At 37.7% G+C, this 18,222-nt stretch overlaps 1 protein-coding gene across 7 annotated transcripts in view; it reads right to left on the bottom strand.

The window, feature by feature from the left end:
- The window catches only part of CNTN4 (contactin 4), a 632,904-nt gene that overhangs the window by 342,602 nt on the left and 272,080 nt on the right, over positions 1-18,222 (bottom strand). Inside the window, exon 1 of one of the 7 annotated variants that reach the window (XM_074957516.1) lies at positions 12,345-12,448. The exons of 5 other annotated variants lie outside the window; for them this stretch is intronic. The gene's annotated coding sequence lies outside the window, so the exon portion shown is untranslated. Of the gene's footprint in view, positions 1-7,690; positions 7,838-12,344; positions 12,449-18,222 lie in introns of those variants that run through there. One more of the 7 variants, XM_074957519.1, reaches the window with a different exon arrangement.

Below are 18,222 nucleotides of genomic sequence, written 5' to 3'. Positions count from 1 at the left end.
CAGACCAAGAGCATACACAATACATTCCAAAGTCAGAGTTTGTTGTTTCCATCTCTAAGAGAGAGAAATTGTTCTCCCCCTACAGTAAGACTAAAGAAATATTCCAGTAAATCTGATGGCAGCCTGAACCTGCCTAAAAGCCATGAGATCTCATTAACTGAGCTTTTTATGAACAATCATAATTCACGGTAGGAGATCCAGCGAGTTGAAAACAGCTCCAACTTGCTTGAGTTTGCACACCTTTCTCTCTGGTAGTTTAAATCTGCGGGTGGGTCAACTGAAAAAGCAACTCAGTTTTCTAGTGAAAAGGAAATCTGTGCTATGTATTAAGCTGTTTTGGCCTTCCATATATAGCAAAATATGTCACTGTGGGGCGGGAGACTCAGGCAGCCGTTTGAGATGGAAGGGTTACACACAAGTGGTGAAGCTTGGAGTGAGTTATTTGGGAAGGGCCTGCGTGACTGCCAGTAAAATCTGTCACATCATCCTGTCTTCTGTATGTGCCACATATTTTACAGGAAAAAAATTAGAGAGAGTTAGTAAATTTGTAGCAGTACGATTTGTCAGATTCCTCCACGTTCAAAGTGCTTTGGTTATTATAGGGTTCAACTGTACAGGACTTTGCAGGAGAGGAAAATGTGGAATAGAAAATGTCTTTTGTGTATATATTAATTATTAATTATTATTATTATTATTATTATTATAAGTTTAAGGTTTGATATTTTGGGAATTCACACCCGAGAATCAAGTGCCGTACAACTCAAGGGAAAGCTGGAAACATCCTCATTCTCATGGTAAAAAACCTCCTGTTTCTAGTCCTGATACGATGTGAGAAATCGGATTTTAACCCTCACACTGGTCCAGCACATTATCTGAATTGGCCCTCAGACCAGTGTAATTCTTTTTTAAAGGGGTATGATGGACTGGCACATTTGAGGGAAAGGAAACATTTCTCTACTACATGAAAAGAAGAAGTTTTTGTTGTTGTTACAGGCTTCTCATAGGTTTGGAATGTTGGAAGTACCCTGTAGGTTGCATCTGAAGAAGTGGTGTTTTACCCACGAAAGCTTATGCCCAAATAAATCTGTTAGTCTTTAAGGTGCCACCAGACTCCTTGTTGTTTTTGTAGTAGCAAAAGAGATGGATTAGTGAGAACATGCAGGTGAAGTGGTCAAAGGTGAATGTTAAAAACAATTTAGCACACAGCTTTCACTGCCACATGCTATTTATAAGATGTTTACTGTATTTGTTTTTTCATTACATTTTCTTCTCCCCATTCGATCTCCTCCTCTTTTTTAAAGAAAAAAATCACTCTCCCTATATTTTCCCCTAAGACTCTTCTCTGCTCTTTCCATCCCCACCAGTCTTTGATAAGTGGATTATAAGCTACAAACAATCAAGTAAGACCTTTAAACCTATAAGGTCTGAGTGGGTTTGAAATTCAGCATGAGTTTAGCCATCCCTAGGCACAATGGATTTTTCATAATACATGTGTCCTCCAAGAATGTGCAGGCCCAGTATAAAAGTAGAACCTAAAAACTGGGACAAGATGTTCAGATGTGACTAAGCTATTCTTGGTGCCTAACAAGACACACCTTCCAAGATACTAATTTTCAGAGGGTAGATTCTCAGCACTTTGTGAAAATCAGACCCATTTAAGGTATGCCAAATTGGGGACCCAAAATCACTAATCTAGCTTGAAAATCTTGATCTGGGTATGGAAACTGGTATAGGTTGGTGAGAATTGAGAAGAACATAGTTCTTTACTGATAGCATAGGAGGCATGGCTGGTGGTAAGACTGAAAAACACAATACAAAAGCAAGTTTCTAAAGTCCTGGCTGCTTGACTATTTGGTTACCAGTGCAACAGATACATGTTTCTGACTAGAAAAATCTCAACAACAATACAATCAAATGGATAAAAATTTCTGATCATTTATGAAAGAGATGATATTTAACATAACATAGGATGTATGTAAGATGCACTCTAACATGAAGTACAAAGATCGCATGCATCCGATGAAGTGAGCTGTAGCTCATGAAAGCTTATGCTCTAATAAATTTGTTAGTCTCTAAGGTGCCACAAGTACTCCTTTTCTTTTTATGGATACAGACTAACACGGCTGCTACTCTGAAAGATCACACCGTAGATATCTTGTGGAAGAGTTATACTAAGCCCTAATATTGATGTAAGATTAAAAGATATTCTAAATCAATTGATATTTAAGACTGCATCATTTGTTAGTGTCTCTGTGGAAAATGCAACAACCTTGTTAACACTCTGTGTATAGATCTTTACCTTTAAAATACTACATCAATTTGATACCAGGCAATCTGCCACTTAGCATAAAAGGAGTTTCCAGGCTATTAAGAAACAGTTATATGGTATGTTTTTATTTTAAAGAATATGGGTCAGATCCTCAGCTGGTGTAAAATGACATAGCTCATTTGATTTAAATGGACTATCCCATTTGATACCAGCTGAGGATATGACCCTATAGAGATAGAAACCAATTTTGGAAACATTATAAACGTTGTAATTTTACCTGTCACATAAGGTTTTGCCTTGTTTGTTGATTTTTTTCAAAATGGCTCATTAAGTGTTTTCTATTTATGCTTAAAATCTGTAATCACAAGCGCATATGCCCACAAAAGCCAGAATGTGTCAGGAAATGGAGATTCTGATCAGGTAGGCACAAATGATAGAGAAAATTTAGTCCTTAATTTCCATAGCTGAGGGCAAAATTAAGTCTGAATACTTGAGAGACCACAAGTGATCAAAAACACAAAATAGCAGGTGCACATTTAGGGGCAGATAGCCTTGCTCTCATATAATAGCACATTACCCCATGAGTTATCCCACTGATTTCAGTGGGACTATTTGTGGAGTGCAGTGTTTCTTTTTACTGTGAGTTAGGGAATCAGAATCTACCTACCATCCCTTTACTTTAGACCACAATATTAGATACATAATATGTAATAAATATATATTTTACAGTGACCTAGTCTTTTAATATCAGGGACCACTCTGTCACTCATGTCCTTTCTGTGTTAAACAAAGCTGTCAGTTTCAACAGATTGTTTACTGGGAACTGCTAAAAATAGCCTTGACAGTGAAAATTTGGGGTTTTTAGTGAGAATTCAGATGTGCATTCTATATAAAGATACCAAACTCCACTTTTCTACCATTGGAAGAAACAATGTCAGCACCTTCCATCACTATTAATCTTACATGAATCTTCGATTTCTGGGCATTGCAAAAAGAAAGCTGTCAGCTATAAATCATTTTCAATGGCTAGCTCAAATCTCATGCAGGACTTCAAGCTACTCAGTTAAAATAATTCAGGAAGTGGTAAAACAAAAAGTTGTGGAATAAAATATGCATCAAGGTGGTTATAGTGTATAGTATCAATTCTGCTTTTGTTGGAAATAGTATAGTTTGTATCCGTTAGTGCTTATCAGCCTTACTATTTTTAACCAGCATACCGCCTGGGCAGTGGAGACCCACTGATCTGGGGGCCAGTGCCTTTGTCCGCCAGGGGGCAGCAGAGCTGTCACATAAGTATGACAACAGCAGCTTGTCTTCTGTAAAGTGATAAGGAAAGGAGTACTTGTGGCACCTTAGAGACTAACCAATTTATTTGAGCATAAGCTTTCGTGAGCTACAGCTCAAAGTGAGCTGTAGCTCACGAAAGCTTATGCTCAAATAAATTGGTTAGTCTCTAAGGTGCCACAAGTACTCCTTTTCTTTTTGCGAATACAGACTAACACGGCTGCTACTCTGAAACCTGTAAAGTGATAGCTACCATCCCAAGATGAAGAATAATACAACCCCAAGACCACAGATTGCTACCTACAGCATCCCTACCTTGCCACCTCCCTGCAAGCACAACTCCCACTAGTGGTTAGCAGACCTCCAGGAGAAGGAACTAGAGAATTACTAGAGAAACTAATGCATTTCCTGCGCAGTGTGGTGCTGGGAAACCCCAGAACCACTGTGACTGGCAAATGCAACAATCACAAAGGCAATACCAATAATACTGTAGCCTCTGAACTCTTTTTCTGCACAGAAACATAGTTCATGCCAACAATCGCCACAAATTTAGCTAGGGACACAGTGGACCTAATCTTCAGCCTAAGAGTAGAACAAGGGACATCATACATGAAAGAAATTGACTCATAAGACTCACTGAAACACTTTAACTCTTCTCTCCGTAAGGCCAATAAATATACAATAAAAGATTCTGGGTAACACTTCCAAAAGTACCTAAGAGATTTAGGCTCCCAAGTCCCATTTTCCAGAGTCTTACTGCCAGATTAGTAAAGGTATTTAGACACCTAAAGATGTACTTGAACATCTAGTGTGGTTTTCAAAAGCAAACAGGTACCTTACACAAATTGAAATCAATGGGAGTTAGGCACCTAAATGATTTTGAAAAGCCCACTAATGCCTATCTGCATCTTTTTGCACCTGAATACCTTTAAAAATCTGGCCATTAGGCAGGTAGTAGTTTATATGTCATTGAAAGTGCATGGGAATAAGGCTTTTAAGTGCTGAAGTCACTTTTGAAAATGGGACTTAGGTCTAACGTTTTATTAAACCTTGAGTTTTCACAAACTCTCTTCTTCAAATTTCCCGCCTAGTTCATTTTTGCAACGAATCCAAAATGCATAAACTGTCTAGATGTCTCAGCTGAAATCCTGCATCCAAAAACCCTTGAACCTTGGGGAAGTGTGGACCCAGAGCTGAACTTTACAGTTTAGGCCCATCTCTAATAAAACTCAGCTTTGTAAAACTATCTTGAAAATTTAGTAAATCAGCCACAAACCCAGCTAGCCCAGCCTTTACAATCATGTTGAAGGAGAAGGAGGTTTTGTTTGCTCATCAGAAAATGCATTTGGCTTTAATGAATGTACAAATATATTATCCTAAATTTGTTATGCCAACACATTACACCAGTATTTGCTAATTCCCACATTTAGGTTCATAATTTTCAACCTCACATAAGAAAAGTTTAGTGTAGCCCAATCTATGATTATGAGACAAGCTACCTGGTTTTATTCTATGTTGCTTTTCTTTCTAAAACTATACATCTTTCACAGATTAAAATTGTTGCACTATTTCTATTATTAGTGCAGTGCAATGCTGCTTATTCTGCTCAATTTAGCAACTATCCTAATCTTTAACGTCATTTCTTCACTCTGTTGGGTGAATACTCCCTGACAGATGTGGGATAATCTACTAGCTCTTCATTATCCGTAGCTGCTTAGTTTTACTTGAAAAAAGAATTCAGGGAACTGTCTGTAGTCTTTGTGGATAAATGTAAAGTAATGCACATTGGAAAAAATAACCCCAATTATACAATATGATGGGGGCTAATTTAACTACAACTAATCAGGAGAAAGATCTTGGAGTCATCATGGATAGTTCTCTGAAGATGTCCACACAGTGTGCAGCGGCAGTCAAAAAAGCAAATGGGATGTTAGGTATCATTAAAAAAGGGATAGAGAATAAGACCTAGAATATCGTATTGCCCTTATATAAATCCATGGTACGCCCACATCTTGAATACTGCCTACAGATGTGGTCGCCTCATCTCAGAAAAGATATACTGGCATTGGAAAAGGTTCAGAAAAGGGCAACTAAATGATTAGGGGTTTGGAACGGGTCCCATATGAGGAGAGATGAAAGGGGCTAGGACTTTTCAGCTTGGAAAAGAGGAGACTAAGGGGGGATATGATAGACGTATATAAAATCATGAGTGGTGTGGAGAAAGTGAATAAGGAAAAGTTATTTACTTGTTCCCATAATATAAGAACTAGGGGCCACCAAATTAAATTAATGGGCAGCAGGTTTAAAACAAATAAAAGGACCTTCTTCTTCACTCACGCACAGTCAACCTGTGGAACTCCTTGCCTGAGGAGGTTGCGAAGGCTAGGACTATAACAGGGTTTAAAAGAGAACTGGATAAATTCATGGAGGTTAAGTCCATTAATGGCTATTAGCCAGGATGGATAAGGAATATTGTCCCTAGCCTCTGTTTGTCAGACGGTGGAGACGGATGGCAGGAGAGAGATCACTTGATCATTACCTGTTAGGTTCACTCCCTCTGGGGCACCTGGCATTGGCCACTGTCGGTAGACAGGATACTGGGCTGGATGGACCTTTGGTCTGACCCAGTATGGCCATTCTTATGTTCTTATGTTTATCTAGTCCTTCAAGTAGGATACCAATTTCATCTTATGAAACATATAAAGAAGATATTGTGAGATACGTTGAAGTCAATCTACTTGGTGAAAAATCTAGATTTGTACACCACTTTTATTACACATTTAACATATTACTCCATCTATATGGTAACTTCCCAAGATAAAAAAAATACTTCATTTGTATTTTTACACAGGTTTTCTAATTTGCAGGGAAGCATTAACCTTCAAAATAGGACATTTTGTTAAATATTATCCTCAATAGTTTGGCTACATTTACTGTAAAATAGTGACATAGCATTTTCTCTCATATAAGTGTAGTTATAGAGTTATCTAGCATATGCAATGTTTTAAGTGTACTGTATTCTACATAGTTTCAACAAGAAACACAATAATCTAAGAGAGGTAAAGTGGTTTTCCCAAAGTAGGTACTGCCAGGGAAGGGACTGTGCGGGACCCCGAAGTATCTCTTAGCCATTGCATCTTCCCACTCCATACATGTATCAATAGTTGAAGATGAAAACAGAACACTTTGAATTACAGAATCTGCTTTTGCACGATACATCACTTACACTCCCTTGAAACCATATTCGATCACAATATTTACTCTGTTCTGAGAGCCGCCCCAAGGATTTCTTTTCGTGTCATGAAATTCTTTCTGTGCAAGCAGCTCTTCTATTCTAAAAGGTGCCTGAACGTACAAAAATCCAAAGAAGCAGAACAAGAAAACCACTTCCAAATTACTGTGCCTAATGACTGACCTTGCTCATTAATAATATGTCCAGAAGGCAAACAATATTTTACGTCTATAGCATCCAGATATGGTTTTGATTCTCAGACTCAGAGAAGGTTTAGACAAATGGTTTAGAAATTGTCTTTTTGCTAACTAAACACATTTTCCATAGTTGTGGTATAGTTACACCTACACACACACTTCACTTTGAATCACTCATTCACAATAAAATGCTCCAAGCGTACTTTATATACACAAATTTCCTATTATTTAGTGAGACAAGGTGGATGAGGTAATACCTATTATTGGACCAACTTCTGTTGGTGAGAGAGACAAGCTTTCGAGCTTACACAGAGCTCTTCTTCATGTCTGGGAAATGTACAGAAGCTGGTCCAATAAAAGATATTACCCTACCTTGTCTCCCTAATATACTGGCTACAGCATATGACATGGCTACAGCATTGCAACACTGAAAACTGTTATTTAGTAATGCCTATCTAGCAACCACATTCACACAACCTTGCAGGGAGATTCCGTGTTTCTAAAGCAGAATCATAGGGCACTTATAGTATCACTCTAACTACTTCCTACAGAATAGTAGTTTTTATTTTTAAAAAAATCTTTTTAAAAGCATATCACAGTAATTTTATTAACACGCTAAGGCATCAAAAAGCACCTAGAGGCAACAACACTTTTGAACATCTCACTACGCGCTGTTCAAATTTCATAATCATTTACACAGTAACTTACCAATGCGTGCGGCAGCTGTTTCTGAATTTGTCCCAGTGGTCTTATATTTGATATTTTTCCACATACACCACATCTTCCCTCCTCAGCTTGAAGCTGTTTCTGTGCATTTCACTTGACTACAGAACTCTCAGATTCTACTGCCTTATTTACATTTCCTTTGCAGGGCACTTGAATCTACCCACCGAGATAGGGTTTCCTTCTGGCAAGTCTTAACTCTGTCTTCTTTAGTCCCTTCTGCCAACTGCCTGAGATAGTCAGCTTCTGTAGATTCTGCCATCGCCTCTAAAATCTACAGCACTGCATTCTATATCTTGCCATAAGATATATTTTATTTCTTTGCAGTTCTTCTGATGCTTTCCTCTTAACATTAAATCACTGGCTTTCCCTTGCTGAAAAACAAGCTAATCTGTTTTCCTTTATAAACAAAACTACTACTTTATTCATTCCTTGAGAATATGTTCCTTTTAATTATAGAAAAAAAGGACTCTAACAGAAGGGTCCTTGTGTAAATACAGCCATGTCTTATCTATGATTTATAGCTTTCTCATACAATACAATAAAACTGTCTGGTACACCATTGGAACTATTAACTAACCAATATTGAACTGCACTTTCAAAATCTTCTCATTCATTGGTTTAAACCCAAATGCATGATGCCACTGAAGAAAATATATAAGACTGCAGCTAAGGAATTAACAGTGTAAAGAAATCCTGTCTGTCACCATTCTATTCTGCATAAGAGAGAGACTATGTGGATAAGAATATATTATACTTTAATATGGAAATTCATTGCCTGGATGGAGAGGAAGAATACAATGACAATAATCTTGCATAGCTGCTTTCGCTTAATTGGCTCTGTGCTGTCCAGCAAGCATACTGATACTTGGGAAACCAAAAGCAAATGATTTTCACATACTGCATTGATCTCATAAAAAATTAACTATTTCCTGCTTCAATATGTTACACTATATAAGTTTAATCGGGGTGAAATTAGAATTCCTAAAGTGCAGCAGAGCAAACCTGAAATAATGCCAATCTCTCTCAAGAAGTTTGTGCACATTTACATACAATTGTATGCATAGCATCCAGAAAATACTGCATTGTCCTGTTTTATATTACATACACATTAACATACAAGCATTGAATGTTAGTGAGAATCAGTGCCCATTAAATAAGTGCTCATTAAATAATTTAAAGAAGCGCTCATTAAATAATTTCTTATGGTCTCCAATTGTGTGTAAAGTACATGAACAAATGTACACTCTCCACTAGCTAGCTCTTTCTTTCTTTCAACAAATTAGCCTGTGGAAAAGTAAATCACAGTAATCTGATCCTCTTGCAGTTACTTAACAAATGCTCATTCTAAAATATCCTCATGTGATGAAGCAACAATTGGAGGTCAGTAACTATATGTTTAAAGTAGGGTCCTATAAGAACCACAGGTTTGAAAGTAGTTACTATAAATCCATAATCAATGCATCATAAGTATTTCCCAGGGTTATTATTTTCCGGGGTGGCTGTAATGGGTGTCGGAGGGGGGTAATATTAGCCCATCTGAGTTGCTTCAGAGTTAAAACTTCTACAGGATTAGAGATTGTAATATGCAACAAATCATGTGTTACATTCACATTTTTAGTAAATAATTTGCATTGACCTAATTTTGTCATGTCAATAGCTTAAAATTAGAGAAATAAAATTCCCCATGTACAACTCCACTTCTGAGAAACAAATGGATAATGACTCATTTGGCATTCAGCAAGTTCTGTATCTCTGAAAAAGATGGATGCTATTATTGTTCTGGCAATTTTATGCCAGATCTTTAAGTTGCAATAATCAGTACTTTTTAAAGTTTCTTTTGTCTTATATGGAAATTAATGCTGTGGAGAGACACTAAAAATATAGATGATCAAAGTAACAAGCACTGTTCCTAATCTTACAACAAGTGGTTTTGTTTTGTTTTTGGACATCAGAAGTGACCAGTAGCTAGAACAGGAGACTAGAAACTGGATGCAAAGGTTTACACTTCTGGTTGCATCACAGACTTGCTGTATTGTGACCTTGAGCAAGTCTCTCCCAAGTGAGTCTGTGCCTCAATTTCGACTTCTGTAGAAGAGGGATAATAATGCTGAGCCATAGCACAGGTGCCTTGGGAGGCTTATTTCATCAGTTTGGGAAGCACTTTGAGAATTGCGTATGGAAAGTGCTATACAAGGCCCTGATTCAACAAAGTGCTTAAGCATGAACTTAACATTAAGCACATAAGGCGTCTCATTGACTTCAACCGATCTGCTTAAAAATCACCCACATGTTTAAAAGTATCTTGCTGACCCAGGGCTGTAAGCTTAAGCATTATTATTTACAAGACCAGTAAAACCACCCCCCGGCACTTGATCACTCGGTATGGATAATAATAATTGCTGTGTTGTTGTTCTGCAGCATTGCTGGCATTGCAGTTTTCTTTTAATTCCCTCTTCTCCCTGGTATACATTTTTAAGCAAATCTGGACCAAAATCAAAACCTTTTGTTTCAAATTCACACCTGCCTGCAAGGTGTGCTAGCACTATGTATTGTTAGTTGCCTCATATGCCACATCCTGCACAATGTGCCGTAACTCAACTTGTGCCTTCCATGGGTGCATTTCAGCTCCTTTTGGGAATATTTTGCAAGCTGCTTCGGACGACGCCATCACCGTTGCAGTCAGATGCTTAAAGTTTCAAATCTCCCAAAAGGATAAGAAACATTACAAAAATCAGTAATGGCAAACACTGCTCACTAATATTCAAAATATCTGTGTCTTGAGGCTAAATAATAATAGTGAACATTCCCGCATAAATTTTAAATGTGCTAGTGAAGTTTGGCTAGGAGGTCAAGTTCAAGCAAACAAATCTCCCAGTGTAAAAACCTGAGATGAATGAAAATGATAGCTCTCATTTTTATGAAAACATACATATTTGCAAAAGGCTGACAGATAACTAAGTACACTGGTTTAGCTAACGCATATCAGAGCAATATCACATTTCATGCTGCATGTGCTCATAATCATTGAAGAAATGCTGAAATAACACCATTAGTAAAGAAACAAACTATCATAACACCCATGTAGCGTTTTTTAAAGCGGGGCTCTTGGAGATGCCTTCTATTTTGAAATGAGGACAAGTTCTTCTTTCAATTATGGGGAAAAAATGCTTAGGAGGCAGTTGCTGAGAACAATTAACCTTAAACATGTTTTCTGCAATACTTAATTCAGACTTACCCTTTTCCATGGAAGCAGAAACCTCCACACTAAAATCCCAGCATATGGAAGGCACATGGAAATACTGTGTTCATTCTCTAGCATCTCCTCTTACTAAATGTTATTTTTTCCTTATTTTCTCCCAGGATCCCTAGGATCTGAGAAGATCTGTACTACCAGAAATAGCCATCTATTGTGACTCTACTCTTTCTTGTGCTGTTCCCCTCAACCAAGTCTAATGAGAACATATTCTATCCTCACCAGCAAGACACTTTCATACTTCACAGCCTATGGTTTTCTCAGTGTTGAGACTTATTGCCTATACAGAAAAAAAATATTTGCACTCCTTATGTACCTTCTGCATCATAGGATTTCATTCAACTTGTCTGACTATTCTACCCTTCAAATCAGAACAATTTTGAATTACTTTCATCTATTCCAGGGCTTGCCCTATTGCACAAGAAGTCCAAGGGCACTGTATGTAAAGCCACATGTTATATAAATGTATAGAACTGGAAGACAAAGCCCATGAAAGCCAGAAAAAATAATATTAATACTGATATTAATTTTAATGCCACTACTGTCACTTATAATTTGCCAGTCACTACAAAAACTTATTTGTTCTGCAAGTACAGTGCTAGATTAATGCACCTTTGTAAATGACAAATATTAACATGATGGATGCTCAGATATTACAGTAATCTGGGCTATATAAAGCATGTTGATATATTGCATCTTTTACTAAAAATAAATAAAACACCTACTCCAAATTTCAGTTAGTCAGATCTGTGTTCACAATATGCCTTGCAAACAAAATGAGATTCTTATTGTATATAGCACATGGTTGTCTTATATTTTAACTCAATCCTCAACATTTAAGTGAAATTAACCAATACCACAGACATTCCATTATACATATGCACGTACATTTTAAAAAGAAAGTTTTAAAGCACTTTGCAACTCACTGAACACTTCACTCCCCTTCTTTCCCCATACAGTTTGTGGGGAAGACCGAAAGCTGGTAGCTTGAATGAACTATTTTGTCAACAAGTATTTTCTACATTATAATAAAGAATACAAGCACCTGTTTCAGCTAAATAATCTTTGGTCATACAGAAAACCTGTAAAAGACTCAAATGCCTGCTTTAAGAGGTCTCACACGAGTCTTTGAAACAACACAATACTACCTATGTAACAAGATCTTTAATGTTCATAAAAAGCATTTTGGAAAAAAAGACAACTAATTTGCCTAAGTGAATCAATTACATGCCTGTATAAAGGAGCCAAAGAAAACTGCAAGCTCTAAACAGATTATACCCTGTCTCACCGGTTAGATTCAACAAAGAGCAGTGGAATAGAAAATCAAATGCATCGGGCAAAGTCACATTCACATGCAGCTATGGAGGAAAAACTGGTACTTACAGAACTGTAAAGTAAAATGTCCCAGCTTCTCTTTACATTTTACAGCAAATCAAACAAAGATTTCAGCTCTCAGCAAGTCACTCCTTCCACTACGCTGATCAGCCAGTCGGAACAGGCCCTTATGGATTGTCTATGCAGCTGGGAGATAATGGAACCATATTCTCAGCTGGGACTAGAGATGCTTAACTGCTATCCACTGAGCACTGCATGTCTCTTCCCCAGCATTAATCAGGAAGTACACTGCTTCACTGCTGTATTCCCCCAAAGGACCTACACAATTAGCACATGAATCAAAGATGCATACTGAGAGAGAGCTGCACACATCTTTAACTGGATATCCTAACACAGATTCTGATTAGGGAATCAATTTTATTCACTGATCAAGTGTGTCAAACCTTAAAAAAAACAGATACATGTGTATATATATATATATATATATACTTGTTCACCGGTTTCAATGAGGGCTTTATGTCTGCTATGACCACATAAAAGATGATTACAGAAATCCCTATAATTAAACTGGATGCTTTACATATACAGTAAACTATGCTGTTATAATCCAACAAGTCTGTGTCAGGTCTTCTCTGCAGCCCTATTTAACTAATATATGGTGCCATACACACTGCAGTATCATTTTCACCCCTTCTCTGTATAATATTTATATCCTTTTCAGGTTTAATCTTTGGGGAACAGAGATTTGGTGAATTCTGACCCTAGTGGGGAAGAGCCTTTTCACTGAAGATAACAGTCCTGCAGCAAGAATCAGAAGCAGACCTAGTTTTCTTTAAAAAGCGAGAGCACTATTGTACTTGTATTTTTCTTGTTAATATACTGTGGTTTTATTTTGGGGGGCATGTTTTATTTAAGTTTCAAATCTACTAGTTCATAAGAAGGCTGTGTAGGAAAAGGGTAGTATATCCAGTTGCCACATTTTGTGAAAGTGAGCCATTCTAGCCATTTAAAGACTGTGCTCAAAGTTGGTGTAAAATTCATCTCTTGGAAAGTGTTTTCTCCATCATCACACATCAATATGTAAGGTATGCTGTCGTGAGAGTGGTTTTGGTTACTGAACACTAGTTTTTTTAAAAAAACCCTTTTCTATTTGTTGAGAAAAACAGTTAGGATAAGGCAGAGTGATAGCAGACACTATTATAAATTATTTGTACTACCACAGTGCCTCAGAGTCCTGATCATGGACCAGGACCTCATTGTGGTAGATGCTGTAGAAACACAAGAACAAAGAGATGGTCCTCTGCCCCAAAGAATTTACAATCTATTAATAAGACAGCAGACAAGAGATGGATTCAGACGGGGAGCACAAGTAAACAGAAAACATTGGTCAGCACACAGTAATTTACACCAGCCAAGAACTGAGCCCACCACATGAAAACTTCTTCACAGAACTCCCAGGACACCTTATTCATTGTCATGCTGCTATCCAATGGCACAATCTCTTGAGACTCTGAGTCCTACCAACTTCAACTGAAGTCTCTTAGTGTTTTGTGGGATCAGTGATTTGGGCCTCAGAAAGAGTCTTCTGTGAGCCAAGATGAAGTAAAACATTCATTTGTGACCCAAGTCAGGATTTTGACCAAGGTTTTCTGCAGTGACAGACAAATGACTCCCTGTTCCCAGACAGGCTAAAAATATCGCTGTGTTGTATGGGAGTATACGTACCCCTATTAACATGAAGAGTAGAATATACAACTCAGCTTTATGAAATAGCCTTCACTTGCATGTCAAGTAGTGAATAATTCTTCATTTGCTCAATGTGAAACAATGAAAATGACACTGGTCCAACTTACATGCAATAATCTGAATCCACACCTTCGGTGAAAATTGTTTTGGCTGTATTCTCAGTTGATGTAAACTGGCATAGCTCCTCAGAATTCAGTGAATTGAACTGAATTCTGATTTACAGAGACAGAGGGTCTGGCCCAAAATTTCAGATATTGGGCTTGATGGGAATTTACTTGCTAAATGATTGATGCTTACGAGTCCCTTATTTTTATTCTTGGCATTATGGGAACTTCAGCCCATGTGTTTCACAGAGAGTATGTGAGATGCAGACCGTAAAAAAGGTTAATTAAATAGCAATTGTGCATCTCAGTCATATTAGTAAGCAGACCACAGGAGCAAATAAAAAGAGAAGCAAATTAATATATACTGAAGTATTTACTCAGTAATAAAGTTGAAAATAAATGGTTTAATTGATTTTAAGTTCTATTCAATTCTTATTTGCTGGGTAGTTATTTCGATTCATTTTTGATTATTGTTTGGGTTGGATACACTGTAGTGCCCAGTGATTTGCACTTGTTTCAAAATATAAGTGATAATTAGTAACCACAATTTTCTTAAACTCCATCAATCACTAGTGTAATCCCCTGGCAGGAAAATTATTAGAAAAATAGAGCAGAATCATACAAAGCCTTCAACTGTGTGATGTAATAATTATTTCTTTATTGAAAGTAGAATACCAACATTGATGAGAAAATAAATAATAAATATAAAATCTAGAATCTTTATAATTTACTTAGGGAAAGGTTGAAAAAAACAGACAGACCTCCAATCGAAAGCTGTCAAACAAGAAGTGCATAGGTATTGTTAAAAGAGATGGGTTGAAATAAATAAAAATAATAAAAAGAGCTAGCTGAATTGGTAATGTTTTACATTTATTGCTTTGTAGGAAGTTAGAAAGTGATATGGTTGATACTGTGGTAATGCTTAGGAGCTCCAGTCAGAGACCAGGATGCCACTTTGCCAGATGCTGTATAAACAAAGAACAAAAAAAATGGATCCTTTCCCAAGGAGCTTATGTACAAGGACTTACATGGATTGGGACCTTCCTACCTGACTCTTCCCTATTAGAGATGAAGTGCCAAACTTGTGATCAGCGGAGGTGCTCAATCTGTTTAATAAAGCGGGTGGTGGGGGTGGTAAAGCCTTCTGAGGGATGAACATTCAAATCCGAGTCAAGCTTAGGCTCCTGCTCTGAAAAAGCCCAAGTCTGTTGATCTTCAAGCATGTCTATTTGTGCAGCATGCTTCCAAAAGTGAGGTTCGGTTTCCACAGGGAAAAGAGTTCTGTGTTTTTGATAGGGGTTGAGCTCTGCTGGCTGCCAGGAATAAAGCAGCTATTCAATTTTATTGTTGTTCTTGTAATTTGTTGCGGGCTAGGGTTGCCAATTTTGGTTGGTCATATTCCTGGAAGGGTCATCGCACGACATAATCTTTAATTAAAGATGAATCTTTAATTCCTGGGAGGGTTGGCCACCCTATCACCGGCACACCTTGAACCTTGGATAGTGATCTCTTTTTCTCATTGTATAAATCAGTCAGTTGTCTCGAATGTTGTCTGATGAGTAGACAACTGAAAACCAGCATCAGGGCTCCTGTTCCTGATCCTCTTCCATTGACTTACTATGTGGCCTTGCAAATCACTTCAGGTCTGATATTCCAAAAGTCAGGCTCAGGACTGCACGTCAGCAGCCTGCACACGTCAGGTATCTGCCTGTACCAATGGACAGACAGATGCACGACGTGCCATGAATACGCAGAAATATGCAATTTTCAAAGGCAACTATGGCAACGGCATGAAAAAAAGTATTAAGCATCCTGTCATGTGTCTAATTTTGGTAAAATAAAGGTTCGTGGAATACAAGGCCATTAATCTCTCTTTCTTATATGTAAAATGGTTCCACCAATGATAATTACCTACTCCACAGAGGTGTTCTGAGGCTTAATTAATATTTATAAAGCAGTTTGATATGCTTGGACAAAAGGCGCCATATATAAATGCACATCATTATTGTTTTTACTCCCAGTCCACGTAATTCGGAAACAAGATTCTACATTAAATTTCTCCTCATGGTTGATTCCTAATCTAATAGCATATGCCACTCACCTCAGACCAACTGCTCTACCCTTATTGTCAACAGACCAGTGTTCAAATCCAATAGTTTGCCTTACTGAGTGGAAGTGTATATTCAAAGTCTGGCACTAATGCAAAGTCCACTAAAGTCAATAAGAGTCCTTCTCCTGACCTCAGTGGGCTTTGCAGCAGGTTCTACATGCAAGGAAGCATTCGGATTATCTTTGAATCCTATGTATATTCAGTGTCTTTGAGCTTCTTATTGACAGTTAGGGGACATAATGGAACAGAGAGGCCCAAGGTGTGCCAGGTGGAACAAAATGGGTTAAAAGAAAAAGAAGGGAGGTGCTCCTGCAGAAATAAAACAAAACAAAACAAAACAAAACAAAAAAGAGAAAGAGAGAGAGAAAACTCTCAGCTAATACTCTCAAACCAGGGGAGCTGCAAGGCATTTATCTATCCCTGTGTTGTAGGCATAAGAAGTAGGTTTTAAACATATTATTCTGCATCAAACCCTCCAACCAGAGAAGGCAGACAACTATCATAGCACTGCTCCTCCAATTGCCAACTCAGAGCTGCCAACTCTGAAGAATGTACTGGGCAGAATTCCTTCCTCCAGATATTCTTGATAAAAGAAAGGTCAATTGGATGCTGGTGGTAACCCCGTGTTTGGCAACGAGTGTTACCTCTAACTGCTGAAAAGAGCCACATATAAAACGAATACACTGTAAACCAGTCTTCCAGAATCCTTCTTGGAATGCTTATAACTGGTCTGGATACAATGGTTCTTAGATTCTACTGCTGAAAATAAGTAAAAGGATGAAGTTGTTTTGTTGCAAATTTACACCCATATGTCTCTTCCCAAAGATGCAATGGCAAATTGGTAGAGGTCCATTGAAGATCATGGTGCTATGCTCATTTTAAGATAGTAGATTATTTTGCCCAATTTTTCCTATGATGTTAAGTGGAGGCAATTTCATTGGCCAGCACTTACATTCACCCAGAGTGAATATGGCCAATTCTGTATGGAGAAGCTCATATTTTGAAACAAAAATCTCAGTAATTACTGAGCTTCAATCTTTTGATTGAGTGAAGAGCTCTAAAATTATCTGACCAGAGACATAAACTCATCTATTCCTTAAACATTCATTCCATAGAACCGTTGCTTCATATTGCCAGTTTTGCTACTAAAAAAAATGCAAAGTGACTTTTAAACTAAAGAAAAACACTTGTATGTAGCCACAAAGGTGGAAGGAAACCCCATTTCAGGATGTTAACTGATTTAGGAATCAAATATTCTCAAAAGGGATATTGTCAACAATGCTTAGTCTATATCTCAAATACTAGAGGGTTACCATACTTCAACCCCACACAGAAATAAAAGTGCTTTGAAGGATGTTCTTGTGAACAAAATGCTGGAGGCTATATCTTCAACATCCTCCATATCCATTTCCCTAGATCTCATGTGTCAGGTATATATCTTAAAACACATCATTTTTTTAGAATGTTGGACAAGACAAAAGAAATTGGAGAAACAGGCACATCGATTCCACCTGCTGAACCAGCAACAGCAGTGGGACAAGGGGAAAAGCAGGCATGTCTGAAAGTGGAGACTATGTACCGTTAACATTACTTCTCCATCTCTCCTGGGAAGAATTGAAAAAAAATCCCTCCCCAGGCAGATTTTGATTTTTGGAAGGATGCTCTCATAAGCAAATTGCCAGAAGACATAGCATTCACCCTCGTCCATCTCCTGAAGTCCCATGTAGATGTCAGGTATATCATATAAAACAGAGTATCTTCCTGGATGTCTGGGAGTGCCAAAGAAACTAATGAAAGAATAACAGGCACACAGACACTACAAGCACCTCTAGCAAAAATTATAACCACCAACATGTACTCAAAGTATATCTTAAGTGACGCTGGGGGCATTTCATAGACCCAGTTGAATGCAGTCAAGGACGAAAGCCTCGCATTTTAAAAGAAAACTGGAAAAGTTATTTCCAGG

Source organism: Natator depressus, chromosome 7 (genome assembly GCF_965152275.1).
Source record: "Natator depressus isolate rNatDep1 chromosome 7, rNatDep2.hap1, whole genome shotgun sequence".
In the NCBI taxonomy this organism is placed as follows: Eukaryota; Metazoa; Chordata; order Testudines; family Cheloniidae; genus Natator; species Natator depressus.
The sequence above is the reverse complement of the archived record's forward strand: the minus strand, read 5'-3'. Positions and strand labels throughout refer to the sequence as shown.